General features: G+C 45.0%; 1 protein-coding gene and 2 long non-coding RNA genes across 5 annotated transcripts in view; 2 read left to right on the top strand and 1 right to left on the bottom strand.

Moving 5' to 3' along the window:
• Nucleotides 1-25347, bottom strand: part of SCFD2 (sec1 family domain containing 2) — a 401843-nt gene that overhangs the window by 78939 nt on the left and 297557 nt on the right. The window lies entirely within an intron of this gene.
• On the top strand, nucleotides 4539-13714 carry LOC121035836 (uncharacterized). 2 transcript variants are annotated; one of them, XR_005793098.1, is made up of 5 exons: nucleotides 4539-5556; nucleotides 5917-6175; nucleotides 6312-6313; nucleotides 9516-9679; nucleotides 13263-13714. It is a non-coding gene; the product is annotated as an uncharacterized LOC121035836 (long non-coding RNA). The 2 variants fall into 2 exon arrangements; XR_005793096.1 differs by lacking the exon at nucleotides 13263-13714 and adding an exon at nucleotides 11288-11563.
• Nucleotides 17413-23799, top strand: LOC121035842 (uncharacterized). Its single transcript, XR_005793099.1, has 2 exons — nucleotides 17413-17920; nucleotides 23265-23799. It is a non-coding gene; the product is annotated as an uncharacterized LOC121035842 (long non-coding RNA).

Raw genomic sequence — 25347 nt, 5'->3', positions numbered from 1 at the left:
CTAATACATGGAAATTAAAAGCTGTATAAGAAAAATTAGACATGGGAGTGAAGGATTAGTCTTACATTTGTCTTTCTCAAATTACATTATTCTCTTGTGATCATTGGAAGAAAGAGTAATACAAAGATTTTATTGAATTATTTCCATTGAAAAGCTCAACGATGGGTTAATTAAAACTAACACATCTTTCCTTCAAATGAACCACTTAGCAATGTTCTGGGCACCAAATTTAGAGATGGAAAGCTTCCAAGCTGTTACGTTCCAAGACTTTTCAGTTAATTAGTGCAAAGAAATTATTTTTATCTATGCATCATGTAAAAGATTCAAAAACTAGGTCAGGAATTTTTTTTGCCTTTTGTTATTTAAGTTTGGGACTGGTTGAAGGTACAAGAAGTTAGTAGAGGATGAAGAGTATATACCATCAGATTGGAATTGCTCAGTGTTAAGTCATTAGTAGTGACTACTAATGGCTTTAGCCGTGAGGTCCAAGATTTCCAAAATATTAAAGAAAGATACTGTATTATACTAAGAGCAGCCTTACACTTTCCTAACACCAAAGCCTTTTCCAGTGGCCCCTGGAGCACACGACTTACCTGCATCCACGTTCCCAGGCACATTCTACAAGAGTGCAACTGAGTGTGTTGAGTTTTCATTTCACCGACTGAATGGTTCAGGCTAAACAATACTGGTTTATGACGTGAAGACGAGGTACCCAAGTACTACAACCCACCTCATATTGCAAAGAGAATGTTGACCTTGGAAGATATGGGGGTCACAGAAATATGGGCTCAGAGTCAGAAGGGGTCCTTGAGTCTTTTAATCCCAGCTCCCATCCACTGTATAGTCATCCCCGTTATGGGGATGGGGTCTGTGGTAAGACCTCCAGTAGACGTCTGAAACCATAAAGAGTGTCAAACCCTCTATGTGTTATGTTTTTTCCTCTATATATACATACTTATGATAAAGTTTAATTTATCATTTAGGCACCGTAAGAGATTACCAACACCTAATAATAGAACAACTGTAACAATACACTGTAATAAAGTGTGAATGTGGTCTCTCTCTCTCTCTCTCACTCAAAATATCTTACTGTATGGTTCTCGCCCTTCTTCTTGTGATGATGTGAGGTGATAAAATGCCCATGTGATGAGATGAAGGGAGGTGAATAATGTAGGCGCTGTGACATAGTGTTAGGCTATTATTGACCTTCTGACGATACATCAGAAGGATCATCCACTTTTGGACCGTGGTTCACCGCAGGGAAATGGAACTATGGAAGGCGAAACTGCAGATAAGGGGGGCTACTGTAGCTGGTTGTCGTCTTTACTTCAGGGCTTCGAATGATGGGCCAGCATGAAAAATGATGGTCTAAGGTAAGCATTTTAAACAAAATAACACCGTGTAACCTTAGTCCGTAATTTAGAAAACTGTACAGTTTAGATTTCATACCACGATGGAAAAAGCCTCACAGAAGCTATTAACACTTGCAAAGATGGCATTAATTCCATGATTCTTGACCGCAAAGGCAGAAGATACATGGTAAATAGATGCATTAGAAAAAAATTTCACATAGTAACCAAAGTTGCACAGAGATACACACACACACACACACACACACACACACACACGAGTGTTAATGGCATTTATTCCATGTTGCAACTATTCAAAAAGCACTTCCTGAACACCTCCTGTGTGCCATAGCCATCATGAGCAGTGGAGTCCAAGCTGGAGACTGCTACGTTTCACACTGATCTTTCCACACTCTTTTTGCATCCTGCCGCACATCTTCCCCTCTCTGGGAGCCATATTAAAAGTATCCCAATAGGGGCACCTAGGTGGCGCAGTCGGTTAAGCATCCGACCTCAGCCAGGTCACGATCTCGCGGCCCGTGGGTTCGAGCCCCGCGTCAGGCTCTGGGCTGATGGCTCGGAGCCTGGAGCCTGTTTCCGATTCTGTGTCTCCCTCTCTCTCTGCCCCTCCCCCGTTCATGCTCTGTCTCTCTCTGTCCCAAAAATAAATAAATGTTGAAAAAAAAATTAAAAAAAAAAAAAATAAAAGTATCCCAATAAATGGCGTGGACTACGAAAGCTTAAAAAACAGGAAGGATCTCACACTGACATTTTCATAGCATGTGACTGGCTTTTAAAGAGTTCTTTGTTTCTAGCATTGGCAGTATTTCCGATTTGCGTCAGCCCAAGGCCCTGGGTCCTTCTGGTGGCCCACCCCGATGCTCACTTTCCTCCTGAGTGTCTGTTCCCTTCATTCCGGCCCCGTCACACTAGGCCCCCATCATTTCCCCGTCATTCTGCCTACACGGCGACATGGATTATGGCACCCCCCAACAGCTTCTTCACCCTCTTCCCACGTAGACTGGTCAGAATTGCTGCACGCTCACTTGTTCAACATGACGTCAATGCTGCTGACGTGAGAGCACCTGATGCTGCTGGGGGTAGAACAGGGCACACGGTCTGCAAAAAGGGCTGTTCTGTGCCCACTTCTGCTCTTCGATGCCCCCTCTAGCACCTCTTTCTGTAGCCAGGATGTCTGGCGGGATCACTCCTCTAGGCAAACATCTCACCACCACATAGGATTCGATTTCCTTTGATTTGACAGTGTTATAGAAGGAGCCCAGCTACTCACCCTTCATTCTTTCAGTTATGGTGAGAAGATCTTAGTTTGATTCCTTCCTTTATCATTTAATACTCAAATGATTTGATGCGAGTCTTTTCATATAATACTCCACGGAAAAACCACTAGTAGTTACGAGCATTAAAACAGCGTGGGTAAATGCTCCAGTACAGACCTTCAGGGGTGCTAAAAATGTGTTGAACTTGGATCTGATTCATAAAGGCTTTTTAGGAACTTTTAGAGATGACAAGAATTTAAAAAGGGTAAATCTTATTTTTAAAATGACATCTAATTCCTAATATCAACGCTGGACAGCTCAGTCCTGACATGTTTACATATCTGACCACCTGGGCTCTGGGGCCAATGCCTCATGCCCTGCTCTATGCCATTCTATGCACTCCTACTTGTCTGCTTGTTGTTTGGCTTTGAGGAAACGTCCAAGAATGTGGGCTTAGTAACCTTCCTTATTTGGAATCGGAAACATGCTCAGCTGATTAGATGTGTGTTTCCATGGCTTTTCCCTGCACATGTGTAAAGTGGGATCGTTGTGAGTACAGGTCCATGATGACCTAAATCCCTTCCCAGTCATTATCATGGCCATCCAGTCATCTATCTGCCCCCTGGACACTGTGACCAATCTCCCAATCTTCAGTACCTTCCCCGCTCACCATAATACCTTCATATTACCTCGCCATAGTATACTTACGACCCGTTTTTAGACTCATAATCATTATTCTGGCAATCTCAGCCATCACTTACTCCAGCCAAAGCAGCTCTTTCTCTGCTTCTGTTCTTACCATCTTCTACAGCTATTTTTTTTAAATCAACTCAATTTTGTAGAACAGTTTTAGATTTACAAAAAAATTATGAAAATAGTACATACAGAGATTTCTCACATGCCCCTGAATCTAGTTTCCCTTACTAGTGGCATCTTATATTTAGTATGATATATTCGTTGTTATTAGTGAACCAAAACTGATACGTTATTGTTACTAAAGTCTATATTTTATACAGACTTCCTTAGTTTTTAAAAGATTGTGCTAAATATATATATATTTTATATATACACACACACACACACACATATATATATATATATATATATATATATATATATATATATAGCATAGCATTCACCATTATAACCATGTCTAAGTGTGTGGTCCAGTGGCAGTGAGCACATTCACATTGTTGTGCAAACATCACCAACAGCCACCTTCAGAGTTCTTTCCATCTTGCAGAACTGAAAGTCTGTGCCCATTAAACAAACACTAACTCCCCACTCCCCCCTGCTCCCACCCCTTGACAAGTACCATTCTAAGTTCTGTGTCTGTGAATTTGACTATTGCTAGATACGTCATATACGTGCAATCATCTGGAATTTGTACCTTTGTGACGTTATTTTACTTAGCATAATGTTTTCAAGGCTTGTCTATATTGTCCGTCGTCATCTGTCTTCAACCAACTTCAAAAAGGGATGTTCCTGCATATTCTAATCTTTCTGCCATGGCTTATCTACGTTCTGATTCTCTAGTGTGGAGTTGGGTCTCTTCTACAAGGAATCCTAGCTTGCCTTTATTTCTGGGACTTTGTCCTAAATACTATTTAGCATTTGGGGCCCAAGACCCTCTGCTAGAACGAACTTTTCTAAAGCACTTATTATGCTTCAGCTCTCATTCTAAGCAATATATACATATTATATAATATGTGTAATGTTATACACATATACAATATTTATAACAATAAGATACACAGTCTTTTGTCGACTCTTCACAATATCCCCCTGAGGTAGGTATCATTAATTCCATTCCACAGATTAGGAAATAGGCATAGGGAGGTTAAAGTAACTTGTCAAGGGAATACAGTTAACACATGACAGTCCCAGAATTAGAACCTAGGCACCCCTAGAACATCCTCTAATGTTTCTTACTTCCTGCCAACCCTGGCTTCCCTTCCATCAGGGAAGCGTTCAGTTCTCTCTACTCCTAATATGCTCACAAATGGACACATTTCCTCAGCTGCTGCTGACTTTTCTTGCACTCTCTCTCTCTCTGTTGCCCTGGTTGCCAGTTTGGGCCTGGTGGTACCAGTGTTTTCCTGAGCCTGGTCTGAGCTCCTGAAGCCCTCTGTCCCCTAGTTCTGTGGACCGCCTAGGCTCTGGAGCCTCTGGCTCGTGCTGTGTGCCATTCTGTCTCTTCCCCTTCCCTGTCTTACTCCCGTGGGTGTCGAGCTGCTTCCAGTGCCAGTACATCTTCAGCCAGAGCCTCTCAGTCACTAATCTTTATGTTAAGTGTAAGTTTCAACTACAGGGCAGGTGGCTCTCGTGTCCCACTAACATTTTACCTTATAATCTGCGAGGCTGGCAATACACGATAATTCAATTCAAAAGCCACAGTGGTCGTATGACCTGGATTCATAGACAAAGTTTTATAACTGGGTTGGGGCTCCACCTTTCACATATCCTCATTTCACGTCTAAAGTCATCTATCTCTGTTCTCGTGTGGACGTGACTGCTGTGTGCCAAGGGCCAAGGGTACAGGTTGCTGTCACTTAGCTGTGTCGAGTACGCTTTTTGCATGCTGGGCACAAAAGGCATTCTTAGAAAAAGGCACAGAGTCAGAGGCTGCAGCAGGGAGGAGACAAGGTACACAGGACAGCAATCTGAGCTTCACTGGGAGCAAATCAGCACATGCAAGCACATTTGGTTGTATTGCTGAGCTAAGCTTTGTTTGGGTCTGATCTTCCAATCTGTGGCCTCAGGGCAAACAGGTGATCAGGTGTGTGTGTGTGTGTGTGTGTGTGTGTGTGTGTGTGTGTGTGTTCAGCATTTGCGCAGCTGGCTGGCATGGAAGATAGACACTGTTACAAATTCTTTACCACAAAAGAGGAACGCTGCACAGAGGTGGTCAAGAACCCAGATACAGGAAAGTGAGTAAGACGGGACCTCTGCTTTATACTTCTCTTGCTACTAAACATAACTGGAAAGAGGGAGGGAGGAAGCTGCTGGTGTGGAGATTGGTAGCAGGCTGTGTGTGTATGTGTATATGTGTGCATATGTGTGCACACGTACAAAGGACCTCATATAGGAGCAGCCAAATGTTACTGGGGGATAGTGCCATAGAATACATTCAAATACATATTCTAAAATCATATATAAATTCATTGCTTCCGGCCAAAATATTTAACAATAGAAACACAGTTTAGCAAAAAATAGTTCATGGTAGAATATAACACAGTTATGGAATTCATAAGGGCTGTTCTCTAACATTTCATTTCTTGTCCTTCTAGGCACCCAGCACATGTACAACCCCATCGTCCCCGAAGCTGCCTTGGCTACGGGACTTCTTTGGCTGGTGGGAAGTTGCTGAGGGAACGGGGGAACGGGCTACTTCCATACAGAGTTGTAACAGCCCGTCTATGATCTGCTGTCCCTCCTTACCTGCCTCAGTGATGGTGGGAGTGTGTGTCTCAATCCTGTGGGCGGGCGGGCGGGTGCCTGAGCGAGGATGAGAAGCAGAGCCCTCTGCTGACCTGAACTAGAGATGCAGTGATTAAGATGTGACTGAGTCGTGTTTAGCCCCTGAGCTGTGGGAGTTATTCTACTAACACGCGCTGCAAGGACACTAAGGAAACACATTAATAATCTGAGCCTGGAAGGGAAGACAACAGGCAAAAATGAAAAGCAGTGTTCGTTTTTCTTTTTCACTTACAAAGAGGATAGGAAGCTCACGGAACATGAAAGAAACAATGGATTGTTTCTAAGATTCTATTCTCATACAAATTTGAATTTATAGCAGAAGACTTTATGCAAGAAAGCACTGGGAATACATTCCAGCTATTCTGCCGAAGGGTGCTATTGTATTTAAATTAAGTAACCCTCACCTAGCAGCTTCAATAAACACAATTTGTTAGGGGAAGACATTTCCCTTGTCTTCCAGAGTCAGGTAAAGAATGATTTCGTCCTTTTTTTTTTTTTTTTTTTTTAAATATAAGTTATTGTCAAATTGGCTAACATGCAGCGTGTAAAGTGTGCTCTTGGTTCTGGGGGTAGATTCCCGTGGTTCATCACTTATATACAACACCCAGGGTTCATCCCAACAAGTGCCCTCCTCAATGCCCATCACCCATTTTCCCCTCTCCTCCGCCCTAATTTCATCCTTTTAAGTCACAGGAAATTGTTGCTTCTGTCCCCACAGTCTTCTCTTGAATCAGAAGTATTATCTCCAAACTCAGATCTCTCTCCCAGGGCTTAACCTCCTCCTGAAATATGGAAAAGTCTGGTGGATGGGAAGGGGATTGCCACAAACTAGAAATATAAAGCTTGCTGAACTGGGCAGGAAGCAGGTTCAGTGACCTTGGAATGCCAACATGCCCCTGGCACTGAAGGAGCTCACATTCTTAGGGACCCAAACACCTAAGACATGTGACAATCTGCCATTGACCAAAGCATGGATCTGAATGCCACACAGCAGCGGCGGATATGGGAGCTCCACTCAACAGTGAGTGAGCCCAGCCAACCACCCTGTACCCACAGCTCATCCCAGCTTTATTATTGGTTCATGTTGAGAGAGATTATAGACTTGAGATTTCAGCATTGACTCTGGGGACAGGCAGCCTGAATCTGTATCCTTGTTCCACTACTTACTAGCTGGAAATCGGGGTGAGTTATGCAATCTCTCTGTGCTTTAGTTTTCTCCTCTGAAACATCTCACAAGTTGTTGGAGGATTGAGAGTTACATACGTAAAGCTCTCAGCATGGAGCCCCTCACACACCGTGAGGGGAGCGCTGGGTCAGTTTTCATTACCCTACTGCTGTTATTACTCTGCCTACAGTCCCTATAACCCCTGTGAGGTGGCGACGCTTTGCTTGGAACAAAACTGCCCCCCAGGAGTGCACTCCTTGTACTGGAAGTGGAGAGAAGCGGGGGTTGTATACATCTGACAATTCTTAGAAGAAATTCAAATATTTTTGTCTAATATTTGTAGCATCATTAAGGTTTTGAAGGGGCCACTTCACATTTGACTGCACTTTATGGGAGAAATTATGTGCTATTACGGCGTCGTTTATGAACCTGAACACGGGCTAAGGGCTCAGGGACTGGTTTGTAAGAATATTAAGGGTCTGCCATACTCCACCCTAAGGTGGAGAGGCAGTCACACCTCCTTGCCCTTTACAAGGCTGAGGAGGTGAGAACTTTGTGGGAAGAGTGACAATCCAGGATCATTAGAGGATAACCACAGCAGCAGAGGGTGCCTTTGGGTCTCCAGAGCTCAAGGGGCCAGACCATAGGACGGAAGAAAGATGCAGGCATCTGGCAAGGAAGGACTAAAAGAGAGGGCATCAGGTGTCCTTCTAGATTATTCCACCCAGTTAAAGATAGATCTGAAGCAGACAGTTCAGGAGTAAAGACTGTATAACTGGCAAGTTTCTCTGGTAGCTACTGGGAGGCTGAACATATAACAAAGAGGAATTTGCTAGGGTGCAATTATGCTGACACGACCTTGTTCATTATCCGGGCTTGTGAATGAGGCACACTGAGGCCAGGGCTATCCCTTCAGTGAATTCTGACAGCCCAAGAAGGAGAACCAGCCTGCCTACCACGGAGGGGAAGAGCCCCTGCAAGGGGCTTTGGTGTGTGGTTGGTCAGAACCCCGGAGTCACGTCTGAGATGGAAAGGGGTTTGATTTCAAAGCCAGATTCAGGTGATTTCTTATTTCTTGTTTATTTTGGGTCTGTGCCCAGTCGAGTTGAGCTCCACAGAACAGAGCCCTACACAAAACAGTTGTTTTTGCTCACTGCTGTGAGTCCAGTTCTCAGATCAGTGCTTGGCACATGGAAAGCGCTCAGTAGTGACCAGAAGAGAGGAAATGCAGGGGTGAAAGCAGGACTGGGGGGAAGGCGCCAGGGTAGAGCAAACGGTCATCGTAACAGAGGAGGAACTCAACCACAAGGCTCAAGGCCAACAGCCCAACGTGGAAGTTTGCTCCAGAAGCTATAAACGATCAGGCTGAGGCAGTAATGGGAAGTCCCTCTGGAGCAAGGGAGTCATGGGCCACTGGGCTCCCTGGCCTTTGTTCCGACTCTCAGGCCTCTAGGCATTTCCAACAGACCTTCTATTCAGTGTCTGGGAGTAAGGCTCTGGTTACGTCCATTTGAGCCCAGCCTTCTCAAGTGAGCCCTGGAAAGAATATATCTTCCATGGTGGTTGTAAGGATTAAACACAGTAACAGCTATAGTGTTCACAGCATAACACTTATATATGATCAGGACTCAACAAATGGTAGCCACTGTTCTTATTTTTTTTAACTTTTTAAAAATGTTTTTATTTATTTTTGAGACAGAAAGAGACAGAGCATGAGCAGGGGAGGGGCAGAGAGAGAGGGAGACACAGAATCTGAAGCAGGCTCCAGGCTCTGAACTGTCAGACAGAGCCCGACGTGGGGCTCGAACCCATGGACCGCGAGATCGTGACCTGAGCCGAAGTCGGATGCCCAACCGACTGAGCCACCCAGGCGCCCCTATTAATTATTATTAAAGTATCAAATTATACACATGGTTTATTTCTTTAAAGTTTGTTTTTAGATTTTTGACCCAAATTATTGGATGTTTATTATAAGTAGTTGTTTTGAAAAATGTAAGAGTATATTTTGGTTTAAAACAAAGAGAAGGAACAGGGCGCCTGGGTGGCTCAGTCGGTTAAGCGGCAGACTTCGGCTCAGATCATGATCTCAAGGTTTGTGAGTTCGAGCCCTGCGACGGGCCCTGTGCTGACAGCTCGGAGCCTGGAGCCTGTTTCCGATTCTGTGTCTCTCTCTCTGTCTCCCTTCTGCCTCTCTCTCTCCCCAAAATAAAATAAACATTAAATTTTGTTTTTTTAAATTTAAAGAAAAGGAAGGAACGGTGGCTAAAGGATAAACAGCGTGACATCAATCTCAGCTCAAACGTGTGCTCTGCGGAGGGAACCCTGGACGATCAAGGTGTCAACAGCGCTCTCGGCCTGGGCCCCCAGGAAGGAAGCTACACATACAATGTGGCACGCATATCTGATAGGTATGGCACTCGGGGAAAGCGGGAGTAAAAATGAAATCCCCTCCAAAAATGTATTTCATGTGAGCTATTAAACGAACTCTGTTTTTCTTCGAAAGTGGTTAATAGGAAGGTAAACTAGAAAAGACATTTGGGGACCCAACAGGGGCAAAGGAAATCTCCCTGCAGCCCTACGCCCGCCTGCTCCGGGAGACGGAGCCTTCCCCGGGGCCTGCGGGTGTGAGTTCTAGAGCCGCTGACCCGGCCAAGGCAGCGACACAAGCTGGGCTCTTTGCCGTCTCTCTCATTTTCCGGATGTGCTGAGGTTGTCTTTACGGAAGGACACACGTACAGATTTTTCTTCTTCTGTGTCATTAAAGCGCCACACTCACGCACGCTGTGTTGACGTACATTTGAACAGACATGAGCAAAGTGAAGAACTTGCTCCCAGCTACTAGGAGACTTCAGCTGTAGGTACCTCATTTCACCGAAAAGGTGCCTCAGGGGATTGCAATCATTAATGCAGAAATAGTCTCGCCGGACAAGACTGCTAGAACGGCAAATCACGACAGGATTCTGACATTGGCCCTGGCACTGTGCCTCCCTGGGGTAGGTTACTGAGAACACACTCGACCCCCGTTCTTTATACTCCTGAGAGGAACTCACACTTCACGGGAAGAAATCGCTAGTCCAAAATTGTGTTTGTTTTGCTTTTGCAAAGAAGTAGGAGAGGCATCGTCAGAAACAGACCCTAATCGGAGTCAATTCCCACAGCCCACGTCTTGCCTCCACACACCCGCTCAGGCCAGAAACCTGGTGGTTCCTTAGAGTCCCTACCTGCTCGGTCACTAGTCTCTGCACCCCTCCTGCCACCCCCTTTTCTCTGCTCCCCCCAGTTCGAGTTTTCATCATCTCCGGATTACTTCCTGTCTTGTTCTCAGAGCTGTCACACGGCCCACATCCGAGGGGCACATTTATACTGACCTCAGAGTGCACGGTGTCCCTTGGAGCTGGCAATAAGGCGGCTCGGCCCCCTGAGACACCTTTGAACACGCAAATCTGGTCAACTTGTTCCATTTCTCACAATCTTAGAAATGAATCCCGATGACGCCGTTGAACACGAGAATGGCAGCAGGTACACCCATGTGCTAGGCATGGTGCCAACGAAATCTTTCGCATTTCTCAACTTGGCTAGTTCTCACAACAACTCAGTCGTCCCCATTTTACAGATGAGGAAGTGAAGTTCAGAGGTATGGAATGACTTGCCCCGGGTCACGCAGTTTTAAGTCTCCTTTTCTCTACGCGGTGGTGCACAGCAGGGCGGAAGAGAGCTTGGCTACAGGGCATGGCGTGAGTTATTTCGTGGAAAGTGGCATTTCGTGAGGTCTCAGTACGTTATCTAGTGTGGCTATCATCATGGGTACGTCTGGATGCCGTTAGGCTGTATGGAAAGCAGGTGGCTCGCACCAGCCTCTTCACAGTATGGTGCCTGCCTGCCTCTCATTCCAGCTCTGTCTCTGACCACAGACCCTCTTGAGCCCTGGCTGTTGGCCCAAAGGACACTGCTGATGCAGCCCTATTTGTCCGCCTACCTGACTCCCTTTTCTGGAATGCTTTTTTCTTCTTTAACAGGTAAACACTATTCGTCTATCACATTTTGCCTGATCCCTCCACACTGAGACAAGCACTTGGTTGCCCCAGAGCCTACAGCCTGTCCTCTATTATTTCACCAGATCTCTGACACGATCTGTTTCTGTTTGAGTCTGCCTGCTGCGGCGTGTAGTCCGGGATCTACTCACCGCAACCTGGAACCTGACCCGGCATCTAGTAGAAATTCAAGCACGCTTGCAGAACTGGATTGGATTGGGGTGGGGTTGGCTCAGTTTATAAACAGACATATGTCAAGAATTCATCCTGCCTTTCTGTGGTGCACTGACTTAGGAGCATCTTATTATTAATTATCTCCTACAGGCAATGGAAGAAAGGACATTTGGCCCGGAACCCCAGTTTGGGTGCCCGACAATAGGAAATTGGAAATACTGTCCTGCTGATGACAACAGCATAAACCTTGAAAATGCACTTTTAATAAAGGGTGGCTAGAATGCCAATTTAGCACATAACTGGTGCGTTCAGACAGAACCTAGTAAGAGGAAAGGAAATTTACTTTCTAAGGATTAAGTCTCCTACCCAGCTGTAATTTAGGCTTTAAGGCTCCTCACATGGTATAAACATCCCTCTATTAATTGGAAACATTGCTGGTTAACATATACATCTCAATTTCAAAGTGTTTTATATTCTGTACTACACTTGGAAAATATTTTCCAACGGGCATGTGGCTAACCTCTCATATGACTTCAGGATCAGTGCTTGGTAGAATTTATTAAAAGATAAATTCAAGTGAACTTGTCTTTTCAAAGGGAACAGGAAGGTCACTGCTGGAAAAAGACCAAGCTCCCTCTTTTATGGAGGAGAAAACCAAGGCCCAGAAGGTTAGGTGACTTCCCAAAATCACACAGCCTTCAGGCGGAGGCAGCATCATGTGGGAAGGTCCTGAGTCAGAGAACCTGGAGTGGGTGTGGGGTGAGGCAGAATGGATGGCCAGGGACTGGGGGGCCATCTGAAGGGGTTTGGATTGCATTTCACATTCAATGGGCAGCAGTTGAAGGGTTTCATGCAGGGAAATGCTGGCATCTGACCCGTGTTTTCTAATATAAAGACCAAACTTCTGCTGGAAGGATAAAGACCAGCTGCTGGAGGCTTTTACTGTGATGCAGCTGTGAGATGATAGGGACCCAGGTGAAGGTGTGACAGTGGACTTGGAAAGAAGAGAATGAGGATGAAATATATTTTAGAATCGGGGATGAAATATACTTTGGAATCGGAATCAAGAGGACTTGTGGGCGGTAAGGAAGGAGGGATCAAGGGTGACTGTTATGTTTGTGGCTTGGATGGAGGGGGTACTCTATATGAGATGGGCAGGTATACGAACAGGGAACCAAGAATTCAGTTTTGAACATGTAGTAAAGTCAGGCTTGAAATGGAAACAGCGTAATAGATGTGAAATGCACAGTGTTGGCACAGAGTAAGCGTGGTGGCCTTGATAGTGTTGTTTTTATCACTGGCATTTTCAGTACCACGCCAATGGGGTTACTAAGGCCAAGGAGAAAAGAGATTTATATTGTGTACTCTGGTGTAGTTCGTACACAGGCTAGTTGTGTAGTGAGTGACACACACACTTATTGGTAAATCGATGTGAGTGTCATGAATGTTCGGTATAAATTGGCACTCGTAGAAACGACATTGATTTTGGTGACTCTCCTATAGGACAAGTCTGAGACCCGCTTTGAGTTAGAGCTGTTAATGGTGATCTGAAGCTTGTACAGAATTTGTTGCTGAGTTTCTCCACTCCTCCAAAGTAAAGAGCTTCAACTTATAATAAACATCAGTACAACTACTGGTATTCACGTTTGATATTGCTTATTGTTTGGATGTTCTTTATCCATTCTCTAAAAACGGATACATTTGCAACATAGTTCAAAAATGTCTTTCGTTGTCAGGAGAAACTTGACATCATTTTAAGAGAAGACGTCTTTATTTTGTTTTCCAGGATCTTGATTTTTGGCCAGGTCTGTGCTCCGACACTCCTCTACTGCTCCCTACTGGTCAACATTATTCAGCAGCTGGCTAACTGCACACATAGCAATCCACTGGGGCACAAGTAGCAACCTTTACTCTCTGCGCTTCATCCCAATTTATTTTAGAGAGATTTATATGACAGAAATAGTCAAAATAATGATCCATGTGGAGCAACGAATGTTTTTTAGACAATCCGTTTTCAAGGATTTCCATTGGGCACTATTTATCATCGTTACTCCCTCTCCTCTCTTAAAGAAGGTATTTTTATTGACTTACAGTGTGAACTACTTGATTCCTTGCTTTATTATAAAGGCTTTCGAGAATGTTACGGTTCAACCTACACAAGGTATTGTTTTAATGCCTTTAACATAAGTCCTGGATGCTTGCCAGGTAAAAGTCTACGAAAGTTCACAAGTGAAGGGGGAAAAAGGGAATGACAACTCTGCCTAGCCAGTTAAGGGCACCAGATCCCATAAAACTAAATTCAAATGTTCAATATATGCACTTGTCATTTTCAATGCCTATAAAATTGGCTTCAGAGGTAGATGCAACTAAGATCACAGTACCGCAGAGATTTGCAAAAAGTAATACTTATGACTCTTCTTCTGTGTGAAATATCTTAAATGGAGAAAAGCCCCATTTTAAAGCAGCCAAAATAACTTTACAACAATAGTTGTGTGCATGTGTGCACAAAGGTTTAAAAGAGATGTATTTAGGGGTGCCTGGGTGGCGCAGTCGGTTAAGCGTCCGACTTCAGCCAGGTCACGATCTCGCGGTCCGTGAGTTCGAGCCCCGCGTCGGGCTCTGGGCTGAATGCTCAGGGCCTGGAGCCTGTTTCCGATTCTGTGTCTCCCTCTCTCTCTGCCCCTTCCCCGTTCATGCTCTGTCTCTCTCTGTCCCAAAAAATAAATAAAAAACGTTGAAGAAAAATAAATAAAAGAGATGTATTTAGTTTAGGAGACTTACCTCACGTACCAAGATCTATATTAAATGACCTACATTTTCTTTCTTTTTTTTTTTTAAGTTTATTGATTTTTGACAGAGACAGAGTGCGAGCATGAGCTGGGGAGGGGCAGAAAGCGAGGGAGACACAGAATCCGAAGCAGGCTCCAGGCTTCAAGCTGTCAGCACAGAACCTGACGCAGGGCTCGAACTCATGATCTGTGAGATCATGACCTGGACTGAAGTCGGACGCTTAACCGACCGAGCCACCCAGGCGCCCCAAATGACCTACCTTTTCTAAACAACTGCTATTTGTCTTTCTTGTCAGAATAAAGTGGCTTGTAAAGCGTCTGTTCTCAGTTCCAGAAACTGAGGGCTCCTTTCAATAATTCGTCACTTGTAATTTATAAACTAACCTGCTTAAGACCTTGAAACCCATCTATATCGTGAAAAAGGTGACCTCCGCTGGGAAAATTCAAGACGAATGGGAGTCACCAACCCTCTCCTGTTCTCTGGTTTGGTTCCATCACTTGGAACATGGAAAAAGCAATATTCAGATTTGCTTCAGGAGGGAACCCAGTAGCCTAGCCTGCTACTAAATAGACACTCATTAAAATTGATACTCCATCTGATCTCACCTATCCTGGAGAATTTAGGCTGTTTCTTTGGACATCTGCTTTCCTAAGATAAAGTCTCTCTCCAAATATGGACTCCACCTAGCGTTGTGACTGCATAAATAGGGTTATTAGCTCACCCTTTTTTTTGCAAAGCATCTGAAGTGCCTCGCGTGCGTGAAGAAGGGGCACCAGGGACCTACTCAAAGCATGTCTTAGGCCTACTCATTGTTGCCTCTGCCAGGTCCCCAAACAGGAAGCCAGTGAAATACACTGTAAATATGACCCCGGTTGGTGAGTTACTTCAAAGGCGTTTTTTTTTTTTTTTTTTTTTTTTGTAAAACTGAGCGGCACAGGCTGTGTGGAATATACCATATTCATACTGAAAACAAAATGAGGAAACGTGCATAAAATTAAAATCACGACATGGCCAGTTGAAGAATTTGAGTGTTGGCTTGCTGCTAAGAGCACATTTTTGTGCTGCTTTATAAAATGATGACCTCAACACTGCCACAAAGCCACTATTGTCAAGGGTGCGCTGCGAACACTGCTAGGAGGATCCAACCTGCTTTTAATTCTTTATCAGGGAAACAAAAGAGCCACAAGGTGATTGTCACTGGAATCCAATGCTTTCCGATGGGATCAGACTCATAAAAGAGCTTACAGAGGTTTAAGTTGCTCTGAAATCAAGGTCCTTTGGGGGCACAGATGAACTCGAAGTTACCATCATGCGATAGAATGAATAGGAAATGGCTTATAAACTCTAAATGCTAAACAGGTCTAAATAGTTCTTGTTGTTGAATCATCAGTGACAAACTCTTAGGTCAGCAGAGGCTTAAAATTATCTAGCATTTGATACAGAGAGAGAGAGAAGCACAGAGAACCATATGCAATGTGTAACCTCGGGTTCCACGTACTGAATTTTTTTTTACATTTATTTATTTTTTGAGAGACATAGAGAGACAGAGCATAAGTTGGGGAGGGGCAGAGAGAGGAGGAGACACAGAATCCAAAGCAGGCTCCAGGCTCCGAGCCGTCAGTCCAGAGCCCGATGCAGGGCTCGAACTCACAAACCGTGAGATCATGACCCGAGCCGAAGTCGGACGCTCAACCTACTGAGCCACCCAGGCGCCCCTCAAGTACTGAATTTTGAGTCCTCTTGTCCTCATGCACTGTCTTGGGCTTTCCAAAATCACTGTAATGAAATGCAGCTGGGTTTTGTACTCCTCCCAAAAATGCAGAAGATGGGAAAAGGGATTTTGCTTACTTGCCTACATCATTTATAAGCTAACGTGTGAATGAACTATCAAACCTTCTGAAACTTATTAAGGTGAATTCTGTCGCCAGAAACACATTTTATAGCTTTTTAAAAAAGCCATGGGGAATTTTCAGCAGGACGTGAGTATTTAAAAACACAACTCATTCCGTTAATTGGGAGCCATACAGTTAAGCCTCAGACAATTTAAGTTTTAAAATTTCTCTTGGGGCTTTAGGGGTATCGATTATAAAATGCTTATTCAATGTTGTTCGGCTGTGTGACTGCTCCCTGGCATTAGGGGTGATCCCTGCTCTTCTCCAATGCAGCTCTGAGGCTGGACATAATACCCAGCATGTGTTTGTGATAATATAGGAACGTATTCAGCATCTTTCCGAGCACAGTTTTAGGACCTTTCTCCTACAGCAAAGTTGTTTTAGTTATTTACAATAAATATTGATTTCATTTGGCACGATGCTTAGCTCCATATTTTATTAATTAGCTTTATGTTTCATCCTAAATACTAAAATAGAAGTCTTTCAAGTTACCGAGGATCCCAAATGCATTTATAAGGAAATGCTAATATGGTCTTTGTGACTTTGGGAATTTGGGTGTTGATAAATTTGAGGGTGTTTTGGAGTGGTGTCTAATGCCTTATACAAAACCGTGGCAGTTTTCTTCTATTAAGAAATCACATCCCCCAAGGTGTCTGAAAAACTTCCTTTAGAAGATTTCAAAACGCCAGATGTAAATATTTTTGCACTAAAACAATAATTCAGGGGGCGCCTGGGTGGCTCAGTCAGTTAAGCGTCTGACTTGATTTCGGCTTAGGTCATGATCTCACAGTCATGAGATCGAGGTCCACATCAGACTCGACACTCTGCGTGAAGCCTGCTGGGGATTCTCTCTCTCCTCCTCTCTCTCTCTGCCTCTCCCCTGCTTGCTGCCTCTCTCTCCCTCTCAAAATAAATAAATAAATAAATATTTTAAAAATTAAAAACATAAAACAATAATTCAGGAACACAAACATCAAATGACTTTTTTTTTTTTTTAGAAGACTTTATGATTTTAGAAGACCCACATATCTGATCGAAATTCTATGTCAGAGTCAGCAGAGTTAATGTTGAGTTAGGTTGAAAAACTTTTTCGGAGCTTTTGGGTGGTTAGTTGGTTAAGCATCTGACTTCAGCTCAGATCATGATCTCACCGTTCGTGAGTTCGAGCCCCGCGTCAGGCTCTGCGCTGACAGCTCAGAGCCTGAAGCCTGCTTTGGATTCGGTGTCTCCCTCTTTCTCTGCCCCTTCCCTGCTCACGCTCTGTCTCTCACTCTCTCAAAAATAAATAAAAAACATTAAAAAAAAATTCTCTCCGAATATTCAACAGATAATACCTTGCAAATCCAGAGTGTTCACCCGTTCTAGAACAAAGCCCTAAACACATCTGGGAATTTCCAGTCAGACCAGAAGAACACCAGAGGGAGTGGGCTCTGGCTGGGAGTTTTAAAAATGCTGAAGCAACTGCCAAGAAATAATCTCTCCTTAGACACTGAGTGGGCAGAAGTGGTGTATGACTCCTCTCGATGCCCTGCTTTAGCTCTTGTCCCTGCCTGACATCAGGGGAGGGGCATGGGCAAGATGGCTGCCTCCCGTGGATTTGGCAGGAGTCTGGGACTGGAGGCTGAACCTAACCTCTTCCCTCCAGAGCTGACCCGCTTTGCATCCTGGAGGAGAGGTCACTTTTCCCGTCCTTCTCCTTTCCCTGGGCAATTTAGAGGGGAGAAACTGTAAAGTTTTCTTGAAGTTGCTGATCACATGTAAGGTTCGTAAACTTCTCATACCTTCCACTTTGTGTATCGAGGGGAGGACCAATGATTAGGATCTAATTGCGCCATTTGGTGGCTAATAACTTGATGGCTCCATTTCAAGCACGAGTCTGAGTCTGTGGTAAGAGTTAGTGAGTATTCTCTCAGCTCTGTTGGGCACCGGGTACTGCAGGGAACGTAAGAGTGAGCAAGTCGATGCCGCTCACCTCCAGAAGCTTAGGGTCTGGTTGTGGGGTTACACAGGCACCTGATCTAAGTTTCACAATTTCTCAACTACAAGGTGAAATTCAGTAGTAGTGGTGAGAGGTTAAGAAAAGTCTGAACCAAATGAAATTGCCAACATTTGAACATTTTAAAAATGTATAGAATTGCAATTTCATATTACTTGGCTTAGTACTTGGTGAGAATTTAGAGCTTGAGACATAATGCTTTGTGACTTAGTTGCAAACTCACAACAGTTTGAAATGATTTTAAAATGAACAGTTGTTATCACTCCATTTCTCCCTTCACTGTATTGTGATTTGTTTTTCTAAAATACAGATGAGTGAACTCATTTTCAATGGCCCTCTCTTTCTTCACAAGTGTTTTCCTCTTCAAAACAACACTCTTCTTTGGGGCGCCTGGGTGGCTCAGTCGGTTGAGCGACTGACTTTGGCTCAGGTCATGATCTCACAGTTTGTGAGTTCGAGCCCCGCATCGGGCTCTGTGCTGATTGCTCGGAGCCCGGAGCCTGCTTCGGATTCTGTGTTTCTCTCTCTCTCTGTCCCTCCCCTTCTTGCGTTCTGTCTCTCTCTCTCAAACATAAATTTAACATTTAAACATTTATTAAAAAAAATAAATAAAAAAATAAAGAGAGCTCATGGAGAAGCGAGCCATCCCATCTGAGAAGGGGAACCCATCACATCGGGGACTGGCAATCTGCCAAGTGTCATCAGAGCCTCCTGTAAATTGTAATAAGTGATAAGTTCTGCACTGAAGTGACTCCAAGCAGTAGTATTTCTGCTCGGATTTACTTACCTCCACCTTTTCATTTACTTGAATGATCCCTCATGGTTTTTATGCTGCTAACTGAGAAGGTGATGGCACGCAACTACCTGTTTTTACCAAAATGAAAAATAAGCACCACGGTGCAATCCCCGCTCATCAAACTGACCGACTGGAGTAGCTAGGACAGAAGAAACTGCAGACAGGAGTCACCGGTGATGTGGGTGTCTCCGCAGACCCCACCATCGTGCGTATAAGAGAACAAGCAGGTTGAGACATCTGCCACGAGCAGACAGTGTCACGCTGGCTCACACAGTGTCAGGAAGGTAAGGGACTTTCCTCCCCCTCGCTCCTCTCCTGTCGCTCTGAACTCAAACCTTGCAAAGGGTGGAAACTGCAGTTTATCTAAGTTCTGGGAGGAGGAGGAGGAGGAAGAGGAGGAGGAGGAGGAGGAGGAGAAGAAGGAGGAGGAGGAGGAGAAGGAGGAGGAGACGGAGGAGGAGGAGGAGGAGGAGGAGGAGGAGGAGGAGGAGGAGAAACCTCCCAGGAGGGAAGAGAGAGAGCCAGTCACACATCCCTTCTTCAGCTGCAGCAGACAGACGCTGGGAGAGAGAGAATTGCCTTACTGTTCATTCAAGCTTGAAGGTGCGCCCTATTACATGGGGTTGGGCATACCAATTACTAAGTTCCGACTGTATTTTTCTTCTTTTTTTAAAAAAAAATTTTAATGTTTATTTATTTTTGAGACAGAGAGAGACGGAACATGAACAGGGGAGGGGCAGAGAGAGGGGGAGACACAGAATCGGAAGCAGGCTCCAGGCTCTGAGCTGGCAGCACAGAGCCCAGTGCGGGGCTGGAACTCACTGACCACGAGATCATGACCTGAGCTGAAGTGGGTCCTTAACCAACTGAGCCACCCAGGCGCCCGAAGACTGTATTTCTCAAGGGTGACCAGAAAAGTTATGAACTCGCCCAAAGATTCACCCAGGGATAGGGCAAGAACCAAACCCCTATTGAATAAAGTAACGCTGAGACACAAAATGGGTTGCTTTTTGATTGGACTTGATGAGCCACGTTTATCCAACATGCTAGTTCCAAACATAATATAGAAGGCCTGTGTGTCCTGGGGCTCTAGAAAGGACTTAAGTTCAGCCGTCAAGTCCAGGAGGGTGTGGCTGCTGCTAATTCTCAGGTTTTTTAACATCAAAACCCCAGGCTTCTATCTGTGTAACGCTGTTTTTTACAGTGTGGTTCCCACTTATCTCATTACCTTCAAGTACAAATCAAAATAACTTCTGAGGGATGCCGGGCCCCCATTTTACTAGCAGCTCATGAAGTCTATGGCGGGCTTTATTCCATTTCTGTACTTATTTCCATTTAGGCACAGTGACCCAGAGGCAGCAGAGGAATACATTTCCCTTCATCATATAATAAGTTGACGCCAGCATACTTTTTCGTGTGACTTTCTCTTCCTCAATTTAATCTTCCACCCTACTTCCCCTACCTTTTTTGCTAATGCAATGATACTTTTTCTTAGCTATAAAGATGCATATTACTATTTTCTCTTGCATGAAAATAATAGCTAAAATTTACAAGCCATCTACTTGTTCCAAATGCTTTATATATTTTATCTCTAATAGTTATAATAACCTTGGGGGGGGGGAAGTAGCAGGACCCGCATTTTGTAGAAGGAGGAAATGGAATCTCGGAGAGGTCAAGTTAGTTGCTCCCTAGTTTATAAAGTCTGGGCATCAGGGAGCCCAGACTCTCACCTGAGCGTGTCCGATCCCTTGGTCCATTTGCTTCTGAAGGCTGGACAGAGTGAGCGATCACTGTAAGAATGGGCCAGGAAACTAGTTCTGCAAGGGACTTAGGGATTATTTGGATTGAATGATTATTAATTAAATAATTTTTTTTAAATTTTTTTTAACGTTTTGTTTATTTTTGAGACAGAGAGAGACAGAGCATGAATGGGGGAGGGGCAGAGAGAGAGGGAGACACAGAATCGGAAGCAGGCTCCAGGCTCTGAGCCATCAGCCCAGAGCCTGACGCGGGGCTCGAACTCACGGACCGCGAGATCGTGACCTGGCTGAAGTCGGACGCTTAACCGACTGAGCCACCCAGGCGCCCCATAAATAATTTAAAATTACTTGGGATTATTTTGGATTAAAGTAAGCCCTTTCATCTTTTTTGGTGGAATAAAAACCACACTACCTCCCTCTATTTATCTTAAAGGATTATGATATGAGATGGATATGCCATTATTGATCAAGCATTCTAAGGATAGGCGACGGAAATCTTAGTTTTAGTATCAGTAGGACTTCTGTTTTGTCTTCATCCATACTATCATTTCCTTGATGCTTTTCTTATCATCATATCATATTATGATTTCTGTACTTGAAGTGCTATAACTTAGGAGTTCAACTCTGATAAAGACACTCTAAGTTTCCCTTGTGTGTCCATTTCAACTATAATGCAAAAAACAAAAACAAAAACAAAACCAAAAAGATGTGGGAGGGGATAAAACCGCCACGGAATGTTCACAGTAGTGACCTCAGAGAAGCTCAGTAACCTCTATCAGGCAAAACTTTTGCTCCTTTGTTTAAACAAAATAATCATAATCTAATGTATGTTTTCCATTTCTGCACTGAATTATATTCAGCCTGAGTTTCTTTTTCCATTTCTTTTATTCTGCCTTCTTCCCAACCTGCCTCGTGCATTTTGTTTATTCAAACTTCATCCTTTCCTGTTGGTTGACAATGATCTCTCCTTCCCTGTATGTTCCTGTCCCCTCACCTCCCGGCACCCCCTTCCTGCCCTCTCTGCTCTCATGTGTCCAGGCCAGTTGTTCACCTCCCTGTACGTTTCCCTCCTCTGACTCTCCTCCTCTGTCTTCACTGTTAACATTCTGGCATCACCTCCCTTGCCTCCCTCCTGCGCATCCTTCATGCCTCTTTCAATGGTTCCTCATTATGCTGTATTTATAAATAGCCTCCAAGCAATCTATCATTTATCCCAACGCTCTCAGATAATCTCTTGACACAGCTCGCAGACAGTAGTTAGCTGCAGCAGGAAAATTTACCATGCTCATTTATTATCCTCTTAGAAGGAGTGCTGAAGCAGGGGTCACAACTGAAAGAAACATCTTACCTATTCAGCAGCTCCTGAAAAAGGAACTGGCAACAGTTAATAAGAGAGCTGTCTCCTTATGTCTAAGAATGACCACAAATATGTTCAAGAGACAAAGCCGCTGCTAAGACAAGGCACTGAATGATAGTGACCCCTGTAAGGCCAGTGTGTTGTGTTAGCCCCGTGTTACCTTCGCAATCAATAACGACTTGCTTTTGTGCACCTCCAAGGTGCCAGCCTCGTTTTAGTGACTTAAAGTGAACTAATTCAGGGCTCTTCATGCAGTTGTGAGGTTTGTGCACTGCCTTAGGGGTCCGGCAGAGGGGTGAGCTGAGGCTGTTGGTCAAACCATAGGTGGAGACTCTCATTGTTCCATTTTTCAGATGAAGAAAATGAGGCTCAGATGAGTTAAGCAACTTGCCCAAGTGGAAGAACCATGTAAATTTGACAAACATGTAATCTACCACTTGAAGACTATTCCTTTACTAAACTGTAAGCAAACTGAGGGCAGGTGCTGTGTCTACCTTGCTTATCCTTGGAGAAGTACCCTTTTGAGAATGAATGAAAACATAGAGGGTGCAAATCATGAAGCACCCAAAGGATTGGTTTTTCCAACAAAGGAGACATACAGGGATCTAGAAGAAAAAGCCCACTGTTTTAATTCTTAAGCGTTATTTCTTCCTTCACTTCCATCAGAACAGGGCTGAGGTGGTGGCAAGAGTGTGTTAGAGCCTGGGCACACACACCTGACATTGTGGGGCAGACGTGTGTGTGGGGAAGCAATGCAAGGCAGGCCCCTGGTGTGCAGAATCGGGACATCATACTGATTAGGGTAGAGAATGGGCTGGAGGAAGGAGGGAGGTTCAGTAAGGAGTGTTGGGGGGTATCTTGGGAGGACCGAGTTGATCTGGCCTGCTTGTTTATAGGCAACACTGGGGGTTCAGGAGGTTGACGGCTGATGTCCAGCGTGCATGGGAGATGTAAGTTAATAACAATGGCAACCATGCATTAAATACTTCTGTGTCAGGCAGGTCCTGAGTGTTATAGACTTGTCTCATTTCATCCTTACCAAACCTCTGGGGTTGGTCCTATGATCCCTCCCATTTCAAAGGAAGCAAACTGAAGCGAAGTGAGTGGTCAGGGTTTTAAGGATAGTAAAAGGCAGACTCTAGATTCAGTCCCAGATCTGCTGATTCCAAAATTCACATGCTTGCCCTTCTACCTTAGGAGGAGAGATTGCAGCTCAAGGGAAGATCCTTGGGAATCAGGGTTCAGAGGGAGAAGAAGAGAACTAGGGAGAAGATGGAAGCCTTCCAAGCCTGCAGGGTGAGGACATGCACACCGGTTTTTGAGGAAGAGCTCAGCTTGGGCGAATAACACTGGCACGGAGACAGAACTTTGGTTGAGGTCGGGCAAAAGGACTTGATCGTGGGAGACAGATTGAGAGCCTGCTAACCACCGCCCCACATCAGAACAGAACCGGCCTCAAGGTGACTTTGCAATGCTCCACCCAACTGCCCTGTGAAGGAAGCACCTTTAATTCTCTCTGGTTCCAGAGCCTGGGGTGGTGTTGTAGCTGTGGAAATGCGCGTCTTGTGCAGGCAGGACATTTAATGCTGGCATTAAGATGTTGAGTTCAGATTGTTCTATCTGCCAATACGTGACCCGGAGCTATCTTAAATCCTTTTGGAATGAGGTAGGGTACACACTCAAAAAATGTACATGTCTGTACAAGTGGATACATTTCTCCAAGCAGCCTTAACAAATGTGTGTGTTTTTTTTCTTTAATCAGATCTTTTATTTACATATTGCAACTAAATCATCAAAAGACTTTCAGTGGCTTGCTGGGATGCACGTCTGAAAGCAGCTTGATGCTTTGGCTTTATGTATGTTTATCGGCTCTGTGTAATTTTTTACATATGCTGTCTCTCTCCTCAAAATGACTGCTTCAAGAAAACTGAAAGAACAGTGACAGTGGCGAGGGGCTGGAACATACGGGTTGTTTGGTGGAAACAAAATGCCATTTTTTTTTTAAAGTTTATTTATTTTTGAGACAGAGAGAGACAGAGCATGAACAGGGGAGGGTCAGAGAGAGAGGAAGACACAGAATCTGAAACAGGCTCCAGGCTCTGAGCTGTCGGCACAGAGCCCGATGCGGGGCTCGAACTCACGGACCACAAGATCATGACCTGAGCCGAAGTCGGACGCTTAACCAACTGAGCCACCCAGGTGCCCCAACAAAACGCCATTTTTAACGAAGACGGGTACCTTCCCACCCCCACCCCCCCGACGCTGAAATTATCACGGGCTGCTTTGTACCTGACAGAAAAAGAGCTGTACTCTCAGAAAAGGAGCTGGGGACAGAAGGAAGCATGGAAAACACGTGGGCTTATCAAAAAAGATGAGTAGTGGCCCAACGTGGGTCTGCTGGGAGTGCCACGGCGAGGGAGCTGGGGTAGAGACGTGCCTGTCTGGCACCCCCGTCCGTCCCCCTGTCCCAAGGCTGGCCTGGCCTGGGACAGCTGGGTTTGGCACCCTCAGGCGGGTGACTGCCCTGAATGGTTGGGAGGGAGGCGACAAGAACCGCAAGGGCCGCGGATCACAGCAGGATGTACCAGAGAGCCCAGGTGTTCTGGGCACACTGTGGGTGGACTGTGTCCAGACTCCGAGAATGCCGACTTTTCCTTCACATCGCCTTGCTACTTTACTGCTCCGCAAAGCCCCAGCATTTTGCCATTATCTTACACTGCCTTTGGCCGCCCTGAAATGATGGAGGGGACATGGAGAGAACAGGGGACTTGGAGCCAGAGAACTGGGTTCTACATCTGGCTCTGCTAGTACTGCCCTCGGACGAGGTGATTAAACTCTCCGGCAACAGCGTCTTTATCCGTCAAAGGTAGAGGCTGGGCCGCAAGGCCCCGTGTTCAGTGAGGAACTTAAGAGATGATGTGGCCTACGGACACAGGGGCGGGTCTGGAGAGCCGGGTAGGCACGCATCAGCCGTGGGAACCTCAGGTGGTGGGAACCGTGCGCTGTCTCCCCCGCTCGCCCCTCCTCCACCCCAGGGTCCTCATTCACATGCTGCTGCCCGGTTCCATCCCTGTCTGCCTGCAAGCTTCCGCAGAGCCCGGGAAGTCGACGTCCTCTCTGCCCTCACTGTTGACAATGCAAAGGCATTCCCCTCATCAATGCTAGCAAAGAATGAGAGATGCCGCATAATATCAGGAAGCATATTTATCGCTGTCGTCGACGTTGTAAAAAACTTTCCAAAGGTCCACTGTGTTAATGATCCCACCCACATCTGTTGCTG

The sequence above is a fragment of the Herpailurus yagouaroundi genome, unplaced genomic scaffold (assembly GCF_014898765.1).
Source record: "Herpailurus yagouaroundi ecotype Mexico unplaced genomic scaffold, PumYag 28, whole genome shotgun sequence".
Taxonomy (NCBI): Eukaryota; Metazoa; Chordata; class Mammalia; order Carnivora; family Felidae; genus Herpailurus; species Herpailurus yagouaroundi.
Note: the sequence above shows the minus strand (reverse complement) of the source record. Positions and strands in the feature narration are given on the sequence as shown.